This window comes from Bos grunniens, chromosome 14, assembly GCF_055505025.1.
Source record: "Bos grunniens cultivar Pamir isolate PY7600 chromosome 14, Bosgru_T2T1.0, whole genome shotgun sequence".
In the NCBI taxonomy this organism is placed as follows: Eukaryota; Metazoa; Chordata; class Mammalia; order Artiodactyla; family Bovidae; genus Bos; species Bos grunniens.
Window position 1 is genome coordinate 3557428 of NC_141178.1, and position 17430 is coordinate 3574857.

The 17430-nt window shown below is 36.4% G+C and overlaps 1 long non-coding RNA gene across 1 annotated transcript; it reads left to right on the forward strand.

Moving 5' to 3' along the window:
• The first annotated feature begins 6796 nt into the window (after positions 1-6796).
• On the forward strand, positions 6797-14342 carry LOC147358963 (uncharacterized). Its single transcript, XR_015140125.1, has 2 exons — positions 6797-7114; positions 10857-14342. It is a non-coding gene; the product is annotated as an uncharacterized LOC147358963 (long non-coding RNA).
• The last annotated feature ends 3088 nt before the right edge of the window (positions 14343-17430 follow it).

Sequence of the window (17430 nt, forward strand, 5' to 3'; positions counted from 1 at the left end):
TCTCCACTTTCACTTTCATCAAGAGGCTTTTGAGTTCCTCTTCACTTTCTGCCATAAGGATGATGTTATCTGCATATCTGAGGTTATTGATATTTCTCCCGGCAATCTTGATTCCAGCTTGTGTTTCTTCCAGTCCAGCGTTTCTCATGATGTACTCTGCATAGAAGTTAAATAAACAGGGTGACAATATACAGCCTTGATGAACTCCTTTTCCTATTTGGAACCAGTCTGTTGTTCCACGTCCAGTCCTAACTGTTGCTTTTTGACCTGCATACAAATTTCTCAAGAGGCAGATCAGGTGGTCTGGTATTCCCATCTCTTTCAGAATTTTCCACAGTTTATTGTGATCCACACAGTCAAAGGCTTTGGCATAGTCAATAAAGCAGAAGTAGATGTTTTTTTGGAATTCTCTTGCTTTTTCCATGATCCAGTGGATGTTGGCAATTTGATCCCTGGTTCCTCTGCCTTTTCTAAAACCAGCTTGAACATCAGGAAGGTCATGGTTCACATATTGCTGAAGCCTGGCTTGGAGAATTTTGAGCATTACTTTACTAGCATGTCAGATGAGTGCAATTGTGTGGTAGTTTGAGCATTCTTTGGCATTGCCTTTCTTTGGGATTGGAATAAAAACTGACCTTTTCCAGTCCTGTGGCCACTGCTGAGTTTTCCAAATTTGCTGGCATATTGAGTGCAGCACTTTCACAGCATCATCTTTCAGGATTTGGAATAGCTCAAGTGGAATTCCATCAACCCCACTAGCTTTGTTTGTAGTGATGCTCTCTAAGGCCCACTTGACTTCACATTCCAGGATTCTGGCTCTAGGTCAGTGATCACACCATTGTGATTATCTAGGTCGTGAAGATCTTTTTTGTACAGTTCTTCTGTGTATTCTTGCCACCTCTTCTTAATATCTTCTGCTTCTGTTAGGTCCATACCATTTCTTTCCTTTATCGAGCCCATCTTTGCATGAAATCTTCTTTTGTTATCTCTGATTTTATTGAAGAGATCTCTAGTCTTTCCCATTCTGTTGTTTTCCTCTATTTCTTTGCATTGATCGCTGAAGAAGGCTTTCTTATCTCTTCTTGCTATTCTTTGGAACTCTGCATTCAGATGTTTGTATCTTTCCTTTTCTCCTTTGCTTTTTGCTTCTCTTCTTTTCACAGCTATTTGTAAGGCCTCCCCAGACAGCCATTTTGCTTTTTTGCATTGCTTTTCCATGGGGATGTTCTTGATCCCTGTCTCCTGTACAATGTCACAAACCTCATTCCATAGTTCATCAGGCACTCTATCTATCAGATCTAGGCATAGTCAATAAAGCAGAAATATATGTTTTTCTGGAATTCTCTTGCTTTTTCCATGATCCAGTGGATGTTGGCAATTTGATCCCTGGTTCCTCTGCCTGTTCTAAAACCAGCTTAATCATCTGGAATTTCATGGTTCATGTATTGCTGAAACCTGGCTTGGAGAATTTTGAGCATTACTTTACTATCATGTGAGATGAGTGCAATTGTGCAGTAGTTTGAGCATTCTTTGGCATTCTTTCTTTGGGACGGAATGAAAACGGACCTTTTCCAGTCCTGTGGCCACTGCTGAGTTTTTCAAATTTGCTGGCATAATGAGTGCAGTACTTTCACAGCATCATCTTTCAGGATTTGAAATAGCTCAACTGGAATTCCATCCCCTCCACTAGTTTTGTTCATAGTGATGCTTTCTAAGGCCCACTTGACTTCACATTCCAGGATGTCTGGCTCTAGATGAGTGATCACAGCATCGTGATTATCTGGGTCCTGAAGATCTTTTTTGTACAGTTCTTCTGTGTATTCTTGCCACCTCTTCTTAATATCTTCTGCTTCTGTTAGGTCCATACCACTTCTGTCCTTTATCGAGCCCATCTTTGCATGAAATGTTCCCTTGGTATCTCTAATTGTCTTGAAGAGATCTCTAGTCTTTCCCATTCTGTTGTTTTCCTCTGTTTCTTTGCATTGATGGCTGAGAAAAGCTTTCTTATCTCTGCTTGCTATTCTTTGGAACTCTGCATTCAAATGGGAATATCTTTCCTTTTCTCCTTTGCTTTTCACAGCTATTTGTAAGACGTCCTCAGACAGTCATTTTGCCTCAATTCTTCTTATAAGTGTATAATTAGGAAAAAATAATGGGATCTATTAATGGCATAGCTATTAAAGATTATAAATGCAAGTTTTAAATTAAAATAAGAAAAAGGTTTTTTTTTTCTGTACATTTCTACAAAAACTGGCATAAGCTTTTAATCCCAATAGTATACGTTAAATATGCTAAAACCTGTGTAGACACAAATGCAGAATGCAATTTCTACCATGGCATGTGTCAAAAGAAAATTCTACAACTCTGTTTTTGAGCCGTTTTATCATACATGTAAGTATATGTTTCGTAAGTATATGTTTCAGTCAATCTCCAAAATGGAGGATTTAAATATCTTATATCAGTGTTCTTACAGAAATAAGTGGAGCTCAGATTCACTCTCTAGAGCTTGCTTTTGAATATTTTTAATTGTAAGTTTTGAACATTTTTTTAGCAGCACTCCAAATAAGTATGGAGTACAGCTTATTGATTCCTTCATAATAGGAATTCTGGCTATATATCCATAATTTTGCATTCAGTTATTCACTAATTCACCAGTTGTCAAGAATTAATTATATTTAATGAGCAAGAATAATACTTATCCCCTGAAAATTTTAATCTAGTAGGAAGGACCCAAGCAAATACTATTTAAAACAGCATATACTGTCTATTTGGTAAATATATGCTTGTTTAGCTCTTTGTTTTAGAGGAAAGTATAAACTACCTCTAGATTTCCTCCCTGATTTATATACTGTTATTGCTAATCTCTTCTTGAGAAACTCAGTTTGAGACTCTCTGAATCTTAAGAGAAACCTCTTATTTAGAGAGTATTCTTGTGAACAGTTTGGACACTTACAATATACACATACATATGGGTACACATACAAATGAGTACCAAAAAAACTATCATTTTATCACAGAAAATTTAATATTAAGATCATTTAAAAGGCAACCATTTCAGAAAAGATGAGGTACTGTTTCCACAAAGGTTTCCGTTATTCAAAAAACAGGCACGCACTGCTGATTTCTTCCGAGAGATTGTTCAATACAATCTTTATATACCATTAAGTTCTGTACTGCCAAACTCTAGGAATTAATTTAATGATATTCATCTAACAAAGTGAATACAAGGGGACCTATATTTCACTTAAGTGTTCACTGAAGACAAGGCCTACATTTACTAGAGTATGTGTTTTGTATCTGTACTTATCTAAAGGTTTTATATATAGTGTGTGTATATTTATATATGGCCTTAAATATTAATTTCTATGATTAAAATATATACAAATGATAAGTTAGAAAGTTAATAGTTTGTATAATATTTATAGGGATATTTCCTCTACAAAGAAAAAAAATAGTTTTTTTTTTAACCTTGGGTAGATGTCTACATTTGTTAAATATGTCATTAAATAATTTTCCCTCTTCAAAACTTCCAGCTATTTGTTCACTACCCTTTCATGAGAGTGTGCTTTAAGCTTAACAGCATTAAAAAAGAATGTGATTTTTTTAAAAATTGAATATAGAACATATGAAAGTCATAAGGTGTAGAAGCAAAGATAAAATAGCTATCTCTTTCTGGAAAGAAGAAGGCAAAATAATTCAAGGGAAGACAAGTAGGGAAGAAAAACAGCAAGTTTAAGATTAAAAATGAAACGCATCATGCATATAAATGTGTGGATCAGAAAATGGGATGGCAGGACTCCTATATGCTTGATTTTCAGAAACAGCAAAAGAAAATTAAATGTTAAAATGAAAGAAATAAGACAGTTTGCTTTAGATCATATACTCACTTAAATCATTCTCCAGCTATTTTTCCAGGTTCAGGTTTTCTGAGGACACATCTATTAAAGAGTTTCATAAGGTCTCAGTCTATTGTCTAGGATTTCTGATGCTTTTGAGAAAAGTTGAAAGATGGTTGGATCATTTTTTAAAAATTACATATACAGTCACATGTGTACATGTGGGTTGTGAGTATGTATGTTAAGTTTTAAATTGCCCTGAAAATACTTATGTTAAAGTATCTATATTGCTTAATTTCTAAAATAAGTCTATAAGACAGGTGCTTGTCTTCCTACTTTAAAAATTAAAAGTCTCAAGAAGAAAGTCATCAGGTAAATTGTCCAAAGTTAAATAGTTAACAGTAGTTGAGAGGGCACTTATTTGGATGGAAATGTTCAGATTTCAGAACCTCCTGTCTTAATTACTAGTCCAAAGAAACTTAAAATAAAAAGCTCTGCAATTTATTTTCCACATGTACATGGCTTTAAAATTTTATTGATATTAAAGCTTCAGTATATTAAAATTTAGACATTTTCTCTTACATGTTTCTTAAAACATTTATATTTTATTGCTCCATTTTTTTCTGAAAGGAAGCAGCAAAATTTCAATAGTATTTTAGCCTATTTCAAAATATAATTAACATAGCAAGTAATATGTTAATATCCTATGCCTTCTATATAATCATAGAAAAAGAATACAAGAGTTTAATTATCTCCAAAGTCCAAGTCACAAAGAAGTCAATGTCAGTATCTAAATGGACTTATGATCTCTTGAGATACAAAGTTGAATTTACTGCCCTCTAGAATATGAAATACTACAATGTTATGATAATGAAACATATAATTAATCTCTTCATTGAAACCCATCTATCAAGTTAAATTTTGGAATTGATCCTAATGACATTAAAAATTTATAGAAAAATGAATTCATTATTAAAAATTTTTGTATATGTATAATTTGACAGCTACGCTTGCATCTTGATTAAAGCAAATATTTGTACTCAGAAACTTTGTCTTCTATAATGTTTATTCTAAGTTCAGTTCAGTTCAGTCGCTCAGTCGTGTCTGACTCTTTGCGACCCCATGAATCGCAGCACGCCAGGCCTCCCTGTCCATCACCATCTCCCGGAGTTCACTCAGACTCACGTCCATCGAGTCAGTGATGCCATCCAGCCATCTCATCCTCTGTCGTCCCCTTCTCCTCCTGCCCCCAATCCCTCCCAGCATCAGAGTCTTTTCCAATGAGTCAACTCTTCGCATGAGGTGGCCAAAGTATTGGAATTTCAGCTTTAGCATCAGTCCTTCCAAAGAAATCCCAGGGCTGATCTCCTTCAGAATGGACTGGTTGGATCTCCTTGCAGTCCAAGGGACTCTCAAGAGTCTTCTCCAACACCACAGTTCAAAAGCATCAATTCTTCGGCTCTCAGCCTTCTTCACAGTCCAACTCTCACATCCATACATGACCAAAGGAAAAACCATAGCCTTGACTAGACGGACCTTTATTAGCAAAGTAACATCTCTGCTTTTCAATATGCTGTCTAGGTTGGTCATAACCTTCCTTCTAAGAATATACAGCAAATAGAGAAACACAAGTTCAAAAAAATCTATTAAATCATGATTAAAACAGTGAGAGCCTGCAACATTTGAGGAGTGGCCTGCTCCCTTCCTCTCCACTAATAAATGCAATAGAAGACCTACTCCGTCTATGGTTGGTTCTGGTTTCTCTTCACGTCTGCCAGGGCACCGGCTTCTCATTCCCACCAAGTCTGTGTAGCAGTCTATTCTGGGCAAGCCTATCTAAGAGGTCTGTGCTTTCCCTCATCTACCCTGTGCCCTCAAGAAGGAGGAAGCTTTACTTTACAGGATCAAAATACTGGACTCTGATTGTCTTTGCCCCTTAACAGTCAAACAGAGCACAGCTAAGGGCTAAAATCAATATCACTCATGGAGGAAGAGGATGGTAGGGTGACTTCATGCATATCCAAGATTTTTCCTTGTGAGGAGTCACATCAGAAGAGCTGCACATAGTGTAAAAATATACCCAACTCAGTACTGAAATTCTTACCAAGAATCATCACTGATTTATGCATCCTCTCCTCTTCCTGAACCTCCCTGACATGAACAAACTACACTTAAAGAGCCCAAGCATGATGGGGGCAGGGTGAGGGGGAATTTAAGCTACATGGAAAAATCTAAACAAAACATGTAGTTCCTAAATTTTAGAGTCTTGTTTGCAACTGTCAATAGCTTTTATGAATCCTTGCTTTGCTTCCACACACTTGCATGGTTTCAAGTTCTTGCCCACATTCCTTTGCTACATTTTTGTTATATTAATTTCTGTTGAAAGATTTCCCAAGGTTATCACTAAAGCATCCTATGGGAACAGCCCAAATACTCATGATATTTATTAGATTTCATTGGTTAAGGAGGCACTTGTACAGGTATGAAAGAATTCTGTTGCTAAAAAGAAAGCTAAAAGTCAAAATATATTGGCCTTCTTTCTTGTTCAACAGATCTCCTGAGAACAAGAAATGGTGGTTTAGTCCTTCTACACATAGCCTGCAATCATTGCAGCTAAAGCCAATTTTGCAATATTATTCTTCAAGGTGAAACTAAGCCATTGTCTGTCTTTATATTAGGTGAGGAAGATGAGAAAGAACATGGTTAATAGTGGAAGTGAAATTTCAAATAGGTTTTGTGTCAAATAAAGAAAGAAGAATGCCTTTTAAACTTTCCCTTACTAAAATAGGTATCCGCTCCTTGCAATCCAGTTTACATCTACTATTGTATTAACACTTGAATTCGAATTTTAAAGAATGCATTTTGTTCATATAACCACTATAAATACCTCCGTAAACTTCGGGTAAAATACAATCACGCATTCATTTCTCCGATGCCTTACCTGAAGCTCCGCACACTTTAATAGCAGCAAGTCCCACACTTACCGCTTGAAGCATTGCTGAGAGACACCCCCAGGGACCGAGAAGGGACGAGCAGCGAATCCGCCTAAGCAGCAGGGGGAGTCCTTAAGTCTGAGGAACCTGCCCGAGCCGCCTCTCCTGCTGTGTGGCGTGGCTGCTGAAGCTTACTCCGCCTCAGAAAGAAGCAAGGAGCGCCGCTCGAGTTCCTCGCCGATTCAGATCTATGCGGAGGGCGCTGGCCCCGGGTTTCTTGGGAGAAAAATTGCTCCCCCCTTGCACCTCTAAAATTAATCTACAGACCTTAATGGACCTCTGAAGGTAACAGCTTTCTTTGTGAAACACTTTTTGGTACCATAGTGCAAGCTCTCCGTGTGAAAACTGGTACAGAAAGCTGTCAGGCCGGGTTAGAAGAACTACCACCCGGTGTAGGGACGACTTTCTCCCCGCTTCCTCCTCCGGAGCCCACTCAACAGAAAACAGGCGGCCATGTTTTTAAAAGCTTCAGAAGACAATAGAACTACTGATAAGTTATTGACTTGAGTTTTGGCAACAGCCTTATACCAAACCTGAAAGTAAGGATACCTTCACTAATTTTCCCGGGTTTCTTCATGAGTCTACTTCCATTTCTGTGAGTTTGAGATAATATCAGAGAGTCCTAAATTATTTCTGTCACAGGAGAAGAGATAATAGACCATGAAGAACCTCTTGGTGAGGCATTAGGCAATGTGTATATTTTCTTCCATACAGGGTACTGTGGTTCTTACGCTGAGGGGAAATTAGAATGTAATATTTTCATATTATATTCAGTGATTTTTACACAGGGAACAAAATTAGGAAATTTTCTGTAAACATACCCTTTCTCAGCACTACTGAGGTATAACCCACATCCTGTGTAATTGACACATCTAAAAATTACAATGCGGTGTTTTCTTCCGAGTTGTGCGGTGATCATCAAAAACTAAGTTTAAAACATTTTTGTCTTTCCAGAAAGAAATTTCGTATTTCTCAGCACTCTGTCCCCACTCTTGCCCTCTAGTACTAGCCCTTGGCTAAGCTCATATTCTTTCTATCTCTGTAGGCTTGCCTATTATGGACATTTTATATCAATGGAGTCATATGCAGTCTTAGTATAATTTTTTCCAAGACTCATCCATGTTGAAGTGTGCATACATACTTCATTCATTTTCATTGCTGGATAATAGTCCATTGCACAGATATACAGCATTCCATTGAATCCTACATTGACAAATGAACGTTTGGGTCCTTTCTATTTTGGGGCTACAATCAATAGTGCTACTCAGAACATTCAGGTACCAGTTTCTGTGTGGATTTCTGTTTTCATTTCTCTTGAATTTGCTAGAATTGCTGAATCTATTGGTAGCTCAGGGGTAAAGAATCTGCCTGCCAACGTAGAAGAGGCAGGCTTTATCCTTGGGTCAGGAAGATCCCCTGGAGAAGGAAAAGGCAATTCACTCGATTACTCTTGCCTGGGAAATTCCGTGGATGGAGAAGCCTGGCAGAATACAATCCATGGGGTTGCAAAAAGTGGACATGACTTAGCAACTAAACAACAATATTATTTATCTATATATAATATAGATATATAAAATGCTTAACATGATAAGGCTAGCAACCTTCTATCCCCTTACAAGGTTATTATAATATTATTGACCCATTCTTTATACGATACAGTACATGTGTGTATGCATGTTGGTTTTTCAGTTGTGTCCAACTCTTTGTGACCCCATGGACTGTAGCCAACCATCACCTTCTGTCCATTAAATTCTCCCGCAAGAATGCTGGAGTGGGTAGTCATTCCCTTCTCCAGGGACTCTTCCCCACCCAGGGATCAAACTTGCCTCTCCTGCATTGCAGACAGATTCTGTACCATCTGACCCATCAAGGAAGTCAGTATAGTACATAGGTACAAAGAACAAATGAGTAGTTCCCTAAGGAAGGGAGACACAGAGTTGGGTGGACTTGAGTGGTATACACTTCTGATTATAAAATAATTAATCCACCAGAAGTGAATACCACTTACCCCCTGACACTTAGTTCACCCAACTCCCTATCTCCCTTCCTTTGGGAACCACTCATTTGGTCTATGTACCTATAAGTCTATTTTCATCTTAATCTGTTTATTTGCCTTTTTTTTTTTAGTTTCCATGTATAAGTGAAAACATCCATTATTTGTTTTTCTCTGACTTATTTCACTAAGTATAATACCCTTCCAGTTCCATTCATGTTGCTGAAAATGACAATACTTCCTTCTTTGTTGTGTTAGAGTAATATTCCACTGTATATATACCACATCTTCTTTATCCATTTATATGGCAGTAGATGCTCAAATTGCTCACATATTTCAGCTATTGTAAATAATGCTGCAATGGAAATTGGGGTGCACATATATTTTTGTTTAGCATTTTTATACTCAAGAGTCAAATCTCTGGGTTGCACGCAGTTATACGTTTAATTTTTTGAGAAAGTTCCATACAGTTTTCCCTAGTGGCTGTAACAAATTAATTTCCAGCAAGAGTACACTAGCATTCCCTTTTCTTCACGTCCTAACAAAGTTGTTATTTGTTGTCTTTTTGATGATAGCTATTCTGACATGTGTAAGGTGATATCTCAGTGTGGTTCTAATTTGTGTTTCTGTGATAATTAGTGATGTTGACTATCTTTTCATGTGCCTGTTGACCTTCAATGTGTCTTAATTGGAAAATTATTCAGTTCCTCTGCACATTTTTTTTTTTTTAAATCAGGTTGTCTTTTTGATATGGAACAGTATGTGTCCTTTGTATATGTTAGATGTGTATGTGTGCTCACTCACTCAGTTGTATCTGATTCTGTAACCCCATGGACTGTGGCCTACCATGCTCCTCTGACCATGGAATTTTTCAAGCAAGAATACTGGAGTGGATTGGCATTTCCTTCTCCAAGGGATCTTCCTGACCTAGGGATTGAAACTGTGTCTCTTGCCTCTTAAATTAGCAGGCAAATTCTTTACCACTGTACCACCTGGGAACCCTATATGTTAGATATTAATGTCTTATTAGATATGCCATTTATGTACATCTTCTCCCATTCAGTAGGTGGGCTTTACATTTGATGGATGATTTCCTTTGCTGTGCAAAAGACTTTTAGCTTGCTGTAGCCCCATTTGTCTATTTTTGCTTTTGCTTCTCTTGCCTGTTGAGACAAATCAAAAAAAAAAAAAAAATGTTCCTAAGACCAGTGTCAAGGAGCACACTGCCTATGGTTACTTCCAGGTGTTTCACAGTTTCAAGTTTTACATGTACGTCTTTAATTCCTCTGGTTTTATTTTTGTATCTGGTGTAAGTGGTTCAGCTTCATTCAGTTTTTCCAACACTACCTACTAAAGAGGCTGTCTTTCCACCATTGTATACTCTTGCCTCCTTTGTCATAGATTGACACATATAAGCATGAGTTTATTTCTAGGCTCTCTATTCTATTCCCATAATCCATGTGTCTGTTTTCTTGACAATATCATGAAGTTTTGATTACTATAACTTTGAAGTATAGTTTTATATCAGAAAGTTTGTTATCTTCATTTTAATTTTTTCTTTTCAATGTTATTTTAGCTATCTGGGATCTTTTGTGATTCCATACAAATTTTAAAATTGTTTGATCTAGTTCTGTGAAAAATATTATAGGTGTTTTGATTGAATCTGTAGACTGCCTTAGGTAGTGTGGTAATTTACATGATATCAATTCTCCCATTTAGTGAGCATAGTATATCTTGCCATTTGTTTGTATTGTCATCAATTTCTTTGATTCATGTTTTAGATATTTCAGAGTATAAGTTTTTTACCTGTTTGACTAGATTTATTCTTAGGTATTTTATTCTTTCTGATGCAATTGTTAGTGTAATTGTCTAATTTGGTTCCATTTCTGATAGTTCATTATTGGTATATAAAAAAATAAGGTTTCTGTATATTGATTTTGTACACTGCAGGTTTATTGAATTTATTTATTACTTCTAATAGTCTTGGTGGCATTTTTAGAGTTTTATATTTTTTTTTTTTCATGTCATTTGCAGATGCTGGTCTAACATAATGAGTTCAGAAACATTCTTTTCATTTTCGGAAATAGCTTAACTTATATGCAGAGTACATTATGAGAAATGCTGGACTGGAAGAAGCACAAGCTGGAATCAAGATTGCTGGGAGAAATATCAATAACCTCAGATATGCAGATGACACCACCCTTATGGCAGAAAGTGAAGAGGAACTCAAAAGCCTCTTGATGAAAGTGAAAGAGGAGAGTGAAAAAGTTGGCTTAAAGCTCAACATTCAGAAAACCAAGATCATGGCATCCAGTCCCATCAATTCATGGGAAATAGATGGGGAAACAGTGGAAACAGTGTCAGACTTTATTTTTCTGGGCTCTAAAATCACTGCAGATGGTGATTGCTGCCATGAAATTAAAAGACGCTTACTCCTTGGAAGGAAAGTTATGACCAACCTAGACAGCATATTAAAAAGCAAAGAAATTACTTTGCCAACAAAGGTCCGTCTAAGTCAATGCTATGGTTTTTCCTGTGGTCATGCATGGATGTGAGAGTTGGACTGTGAAGAAGGCTGAGAGCCGAAGAATTGATGCTTTTGAACTGTGGTGTTGGAGAAGACTCTTGAGAGTCCCTTGGACTGCAAGGAGATCCAACCAGTCCATTCTGAAGGAGATCAGTCCTGGTGTTCTTTGGAAGGAATGATACTAAAGCTGAAACTCCAATACTTTGGCCACCTCATGCAAAGAGTTGACTCATTGGAAAAGACCCTGATGCTGGGAGGGATTGGGGGCAGGAGGAGAAGGGGACGACAGAGGATGAGATGGCTGGATGGCATCACTGACTCGATGGACGTGAGTCTGAGTGAACTCCGGGAGTTGGTGATGGACAGGGAGGCCTGGCGTGCTGCGATTCATGAGGTCGCAAAGAGTTGGACACGACTGAGCGACTGAACTGAACTGAGGATAGAATTTAACTCTTCCTTAAATGTTTGATAGAATTCACCTGTGAAACTTTGTCCTGAATTTGTTTATTGGGAATAATTTTTTTAGTTATTGATTTCATTTCATTATTAATTGGTGTGCTCATATTTTGTATATCTTCCTGATTCAATTTTATACAACTGTATATTCCTAGGAACTTATCCACTTCTTCTGGGCTGTGCAGTTTGTTCATAGTAACCTGTATGATCCTCTGTATTTCTGTTTATCAATCTTCTTTCATTTCTGATTTTATTTAGGTAGATTCCTTCTGTTTTACTCTTGGTGAGTCTGGTTAAAGCTTTATCCTTTTGTCTATCTTTTAAAAAAACCAGCTCAGTTTCATTGATACTTTCCATTTTTCTTTTTTTTTTTTTCAGTCTTTTATTTATTTGTTAACTGATCTTGGGGCTTCCCCAGTGGATCAGTGGTAAAGAATGTGCCTACAGTTTGGGGGCTGCAGGGGACATGGGTTTGATCCCTGGGCTGGGCAGATCCCTTGGAGGAAGACACAGCAGCCTCTCCAGTGTTCTTGCATGGAGAATCCATAGGACAGAGGAGCCTGGTGGGCACAGTCCATAGGGTTGCAAAGAGTCAGACATGCCTGGTGGCTTAGCACAGCAAAGCACATAATTGATCTTTATTGTTTCCCTCCTTATACTAACTTTAGGTTTTGCGTGTTCTTTTTTCTAGTTCCTTTAGGTGTAAGATTAGATTGTTTGAGATTTTTGTTTTGCTTTGTTTCCTGTTAGGTCCATATCACTAGAAATGTCCCTCCTAAAACTGCTTTAGCTGCATCCCAAACATTTTGGATCTTGACTTCAATTTTTACTTGTCTCCAGGTATTTTTAAAATTTTCTCCTTGATTTTTTTCTTCACTGACCCATCAGTCATTTAATAGTATATTGTTTAGCCTCCACATGTCTGTATTTTTCTCATTTTCTTCTTTTAATCAATTTCCAGTGTCATACCGTCATGGTCATAAAAGATTCTTGATGTGATTTCAATCTTCTTAAATTTATTGAGACTTGTTTTGTGGCCTAGCATGAGATGTATCCTGGAGAATGTTCCACATGCACTGGAAAAGAATGTGTATATTGCTGTATTAGAATGAAATGTTATATGTATATGTACAGATAGATAGACACACACACACACACACACATATATATATGTATATATATATGTATATATAATCTGGTCTAACTTTTCTATTAAGGCCAAATTTCCCTGACTGATTTTCTCTTTATTATCTGTCCACTGATGCAAGTAGGGTGTTAACATCCCCTACTCTTATTGTATTACTTTCAATTTCTCCCTTTATGTTTGCTAATATTTGCTTTATGTAGTTAGGTTCTCCTATATTGGGTACATATATATTTAAAATTGTTATGCCTTCTTCTTGTATTGATCGTTATGTACTGTCCTTCATTATCTCATAGTAAAGTCATTGTACTGAATTCTATTTGTCTGATATAAATATCACTATCCTTGCTTTCTTTTACTTTCCATTTGCAAAGAATATATTTTTCCATCTCCTTACTTTTAATCTGTGTGTGTTGTCAGACCTGAAGTGAGTCTCTTATTGATAGCATACAGATAAGAGATATTAAGCAACAAAACAAAAGCACTCAGGTGGTAATCTGTAGAACTAGGAGTACCTGCCTTCTCTAGGAGTCTTGTAAAAAAGCTCTCTGACAACTCGGAATCTGCTAGCACTAATAAGCTAGTGGTTCAAGAGATATATATGTGATTTATTCCATTATAGATTCTGTTAAAATCATTAAGTGTTTGGAAATGTGTTATTTACTGTTCACTACATTTTTTTTACTAATTCTCCTAGCCCTTTTCTCCCTGATTTCTCAGTCTGCATTGTCACCAATCCACAGCAGTAGTCATCCCAGGTAAAGACAAATAGTAATTTTTTGAGGTTGTTTAGAATCTTGGTTATCCTAAAATAACAGCAAGTGATAAAAGATTCACTCATCAGACTAATCACAAATCCCTACAAATATGTACAGATACATATGGTTTTGCAGCTATGTCACATGGAGGTCATAGATAAGATTTTGTTGAATGTATAGTTTGTAGCTACATTTCATTTGTATTCTTTGTGACATTTTATTGGTTTTCATTTTATTATGGATAATAGGATGATGTCCATAGAACCAGAAATGGCAGAAGAATGTTTCTTCTTTTATTTGTGTTTTTCTTTATTTTAAATAAGAAAATCATAAGAGGAGCATAGTAGGAAGGTGTCTCCAGTTCAAATTAAGAATTGCATACTGCAACCAACAAAGGATAATGAAAAAACCGTTCTGTATTTTTCCATTGAAAAGCATTTTATTTTTGATTCAAAAGCATGAAGTTGTTTATGAGGTTATAGGATGATTCACAGACGAAATAGTGATTGTAGTTTATTTGCTTTGTGGCCATTTGCTAATTGTAAAGAATTAACACTTTAAATTTTACCAAATCATTTTAATTCTTTGTGAATATCAAATGAGCAGCTTGTTCAATAAATTGTAAATGAAATAAATGTTGTGTGGTTAAAAAAGAACACCAAGGATGAGGTAATTACATATAAAATAGAAAGTGTAATGGGAATTTTGTCTGACTAAAATAATATAAATCTCATTACTTGTTGCATTTAAGAATATGAAAAGATGAATCATTATGAAAAATATAATTTGATAGTGTCACTAAGTAGCAGTGTTTCTTCATATGTGGTCAACTAGACAAATTAAGAAAAGCTGATTACGTCCTAAAGAATTAATCAGTAATTTATGAGACTGAGACAGGAAGATGAATGCACAGTAGCACTCCTGAAAGATTATTTTATTGCAAGCTTCTTTGCAGCTGAAAGGGTTGCTTTTTCCTTAAATAAGATTTACAAAGTGGGAGAGCAGGATGAGGAGTGAAAAGAGAGGAAACAAACAGATACTGCCTAGAGGATTATTAAAAATGGATAAGGCACAAAGCAGCAGGCGTCTCTTCAGGCCACGGACTTGCCTTTGGAATTTCACTTAATTAGAACACAGAATTGTCAATCCGTCATTCCTGCAAAGACAAAACAGAACATGTATCAAATGTAACAAAGAAAGAATGACTCTCAAGCAGGTAGTGTTAACCTACCATAGAGATAGGAAACTTATTTTCCAGTGATGTAAGTGGCATATGAATCAGCCTAAGGGATTTCATCTTAGAAAGAAACCTCTTCTAAAATTGTCAAATTGTAAGTAAGATTTATTAAAATTTTTAAGCAACATAATGCATTTTTGTGATGCTACATTGCAACAGTTTATTTCTTCCAGGTAAGAAGATGTTGACCTGGAAAGTCAAGTTTGGAAGAAGACTTGAAAACTTCAGAGATGTAGTACATGGCAAACCCCTATAATTATTTAGTAAGTCTTTCTCTCTCTCTTTCTCTGAAATTAATTTATATTTTGCATTAAGAAGCCCTAAATATTAGTTTGTTTACATTTATCCCAATATAAAATATGCTATTGATATCTCATCGTTTTATTGGTTTCTTATACTAGATAAAGGATTCTTGGAGTGAAAAATTAATTCATAGGTTCTTAATTTTATTTTTAAGTGCATCTTATTCCTAATACCTTTCTCATCTGAAGAAATATAAGAGACATTATGTTTTAGGAAGAGAAGTTTAGTTCATACAAAGTTGGCAGATGTGCAGTTTCACTGATTTTTTTCTTTTCCTTGAGAAAATTTGTTGCATGGTTAAGCTCGAGGATCAAAAAATAACAATCATTATGAGTCTTTTACATAAGTTGAGTAAAGTAGTTGATTCAATAGAAAAGCGAGATCACCCTACTCAGTAAGTACAGTTTATTTCTACCTTGGGGGAAACAATAATAAATGTGTCTCCTCACCTGTTAATGACTGTACATATTGTTAGAAATAAACTTGCAAGATCTGAAATAATCAACCAAACTAAAAAGACAGCTTGACAAATTTAAGCACCTGCTCTGAGCAAAAAAAAATCATTTAAGCAAATCTTTTTCACAAGGTGGTTCAGTTTTAATGACAGCATGTGAGCTTTGGTTGAATGCCCAGATGCTGTATTTTTTTTTCCTTGCTAGTTTAGTGAGAGCTGAAATCCTGAAGTAGCGATTGAAGCAGTGACAGCACACAATTAGTAAGGAGTCTGAACAGCTGACTCTTCTTACCTTTTACTGCACTTGACTTCGTAGGTTTTGGATTCAGCACATTTTTTATTAAATATTCTCCTTGTGGAAATGACTGTCATAGTAAAAGGTAAAGAAATTAATAAAAGGAATTGTATGATTTTTCCCTCCAAAAACTGTCAGGGTTTTAGAAACATAGCTGTATCTAAGTGGGCAAAGTAAAATTGAAAGTTAAGAAATTTATCTACCTAACAAGGAGAAAATGTCCTCCTCCATTAAAGGAAAAAGAAAACATTTCAACAAGAATGCATATTTACATTGTCCAGATACCTGCTCGATCCCACCACATGTGGAAAATACAGCGTTTTAGCCTTATTATACTTCATATATACATCTCATTAAAATTAAAATGTCAATAGTGCTCCTTTATTTTTATTTTATTTTATTTTATTTTTGCTTTTGTCAAGCTGAGCAAAAATCTGAACAATGGGCTTTCAAAAATAAAACTTCTGTTCTCTCTTATTTGCAGTGGGAGGATGGTATGAGGGATCAGTGGGAAGCTGCTATGGAGTAGAACACAGCTCTAGTGAAATCAAAATAGCCACCATTTACTGCTGTGCTGCCATTTACCAAGGATGGCGATTATGCAGGAACTATGCTACCCTCAAATAAGCTTAGGTGTTAAAACAACACTTCTGCCTCAGTGTCCCTGTTGAATTGTGAGTCTGCTATCAATACAAGAGCAATGCAAAGATTGTTTTCCATATATCCAGCTTGTAAATTAACACAGACAGAAAGCCTAATTTACTATCTAGTCACCTGGTAGATGGCAGAAACTACTATAGTTTCTGAATTTTTTTTTCTTTCCTACTACACTATACACAGAAAATCCCATATTGTATTCATTCATATATATCTCTGGACCCTAGCATGGAACATGGTAAATGTTTGATAATGAATGAATGGGGTTTTTTGTTTGCTTGAGAAAGAAAAATGAAGGAAGGGAGGGTGAAAGAAAAAAGGGAGGGAAGGAGGTAGGAAGGAAGGATGAAGATTGACTCCAAAGAATACCGGCATCCTACGTTGTAAGTGCCAATACAGCTTTCTCAAATGGACAAGTACAAGAACACAGTTTTACGACTATATGGATATGTCTCCTTGGGAAAAGTTGGTATTAGAGTCTAACTGCATGCACGCGCAGTTGGTCAGTCATGTTTGGCTCTTTACAACCCAATGGGACTGTAGCCCTCCAGTCTTCTCTGTCCATGGGATTTTCCATGCAAGAATACTGGAGTGGGCTGTCATTTCTCCCTCCAGGGTATCTTCCTGACCCAGGGGCTGAAACCTCATCTACATCTCCTGCACTTGCAGCCAGATTCTTTACCGCTGAGCTACCAGCAAATAGAAATATGTACATTGTTCTAGGAGAGTCACTGGAGCCATCAGTGGAGTTAAACCTTTTAAGCAAGTGTCTGGCTT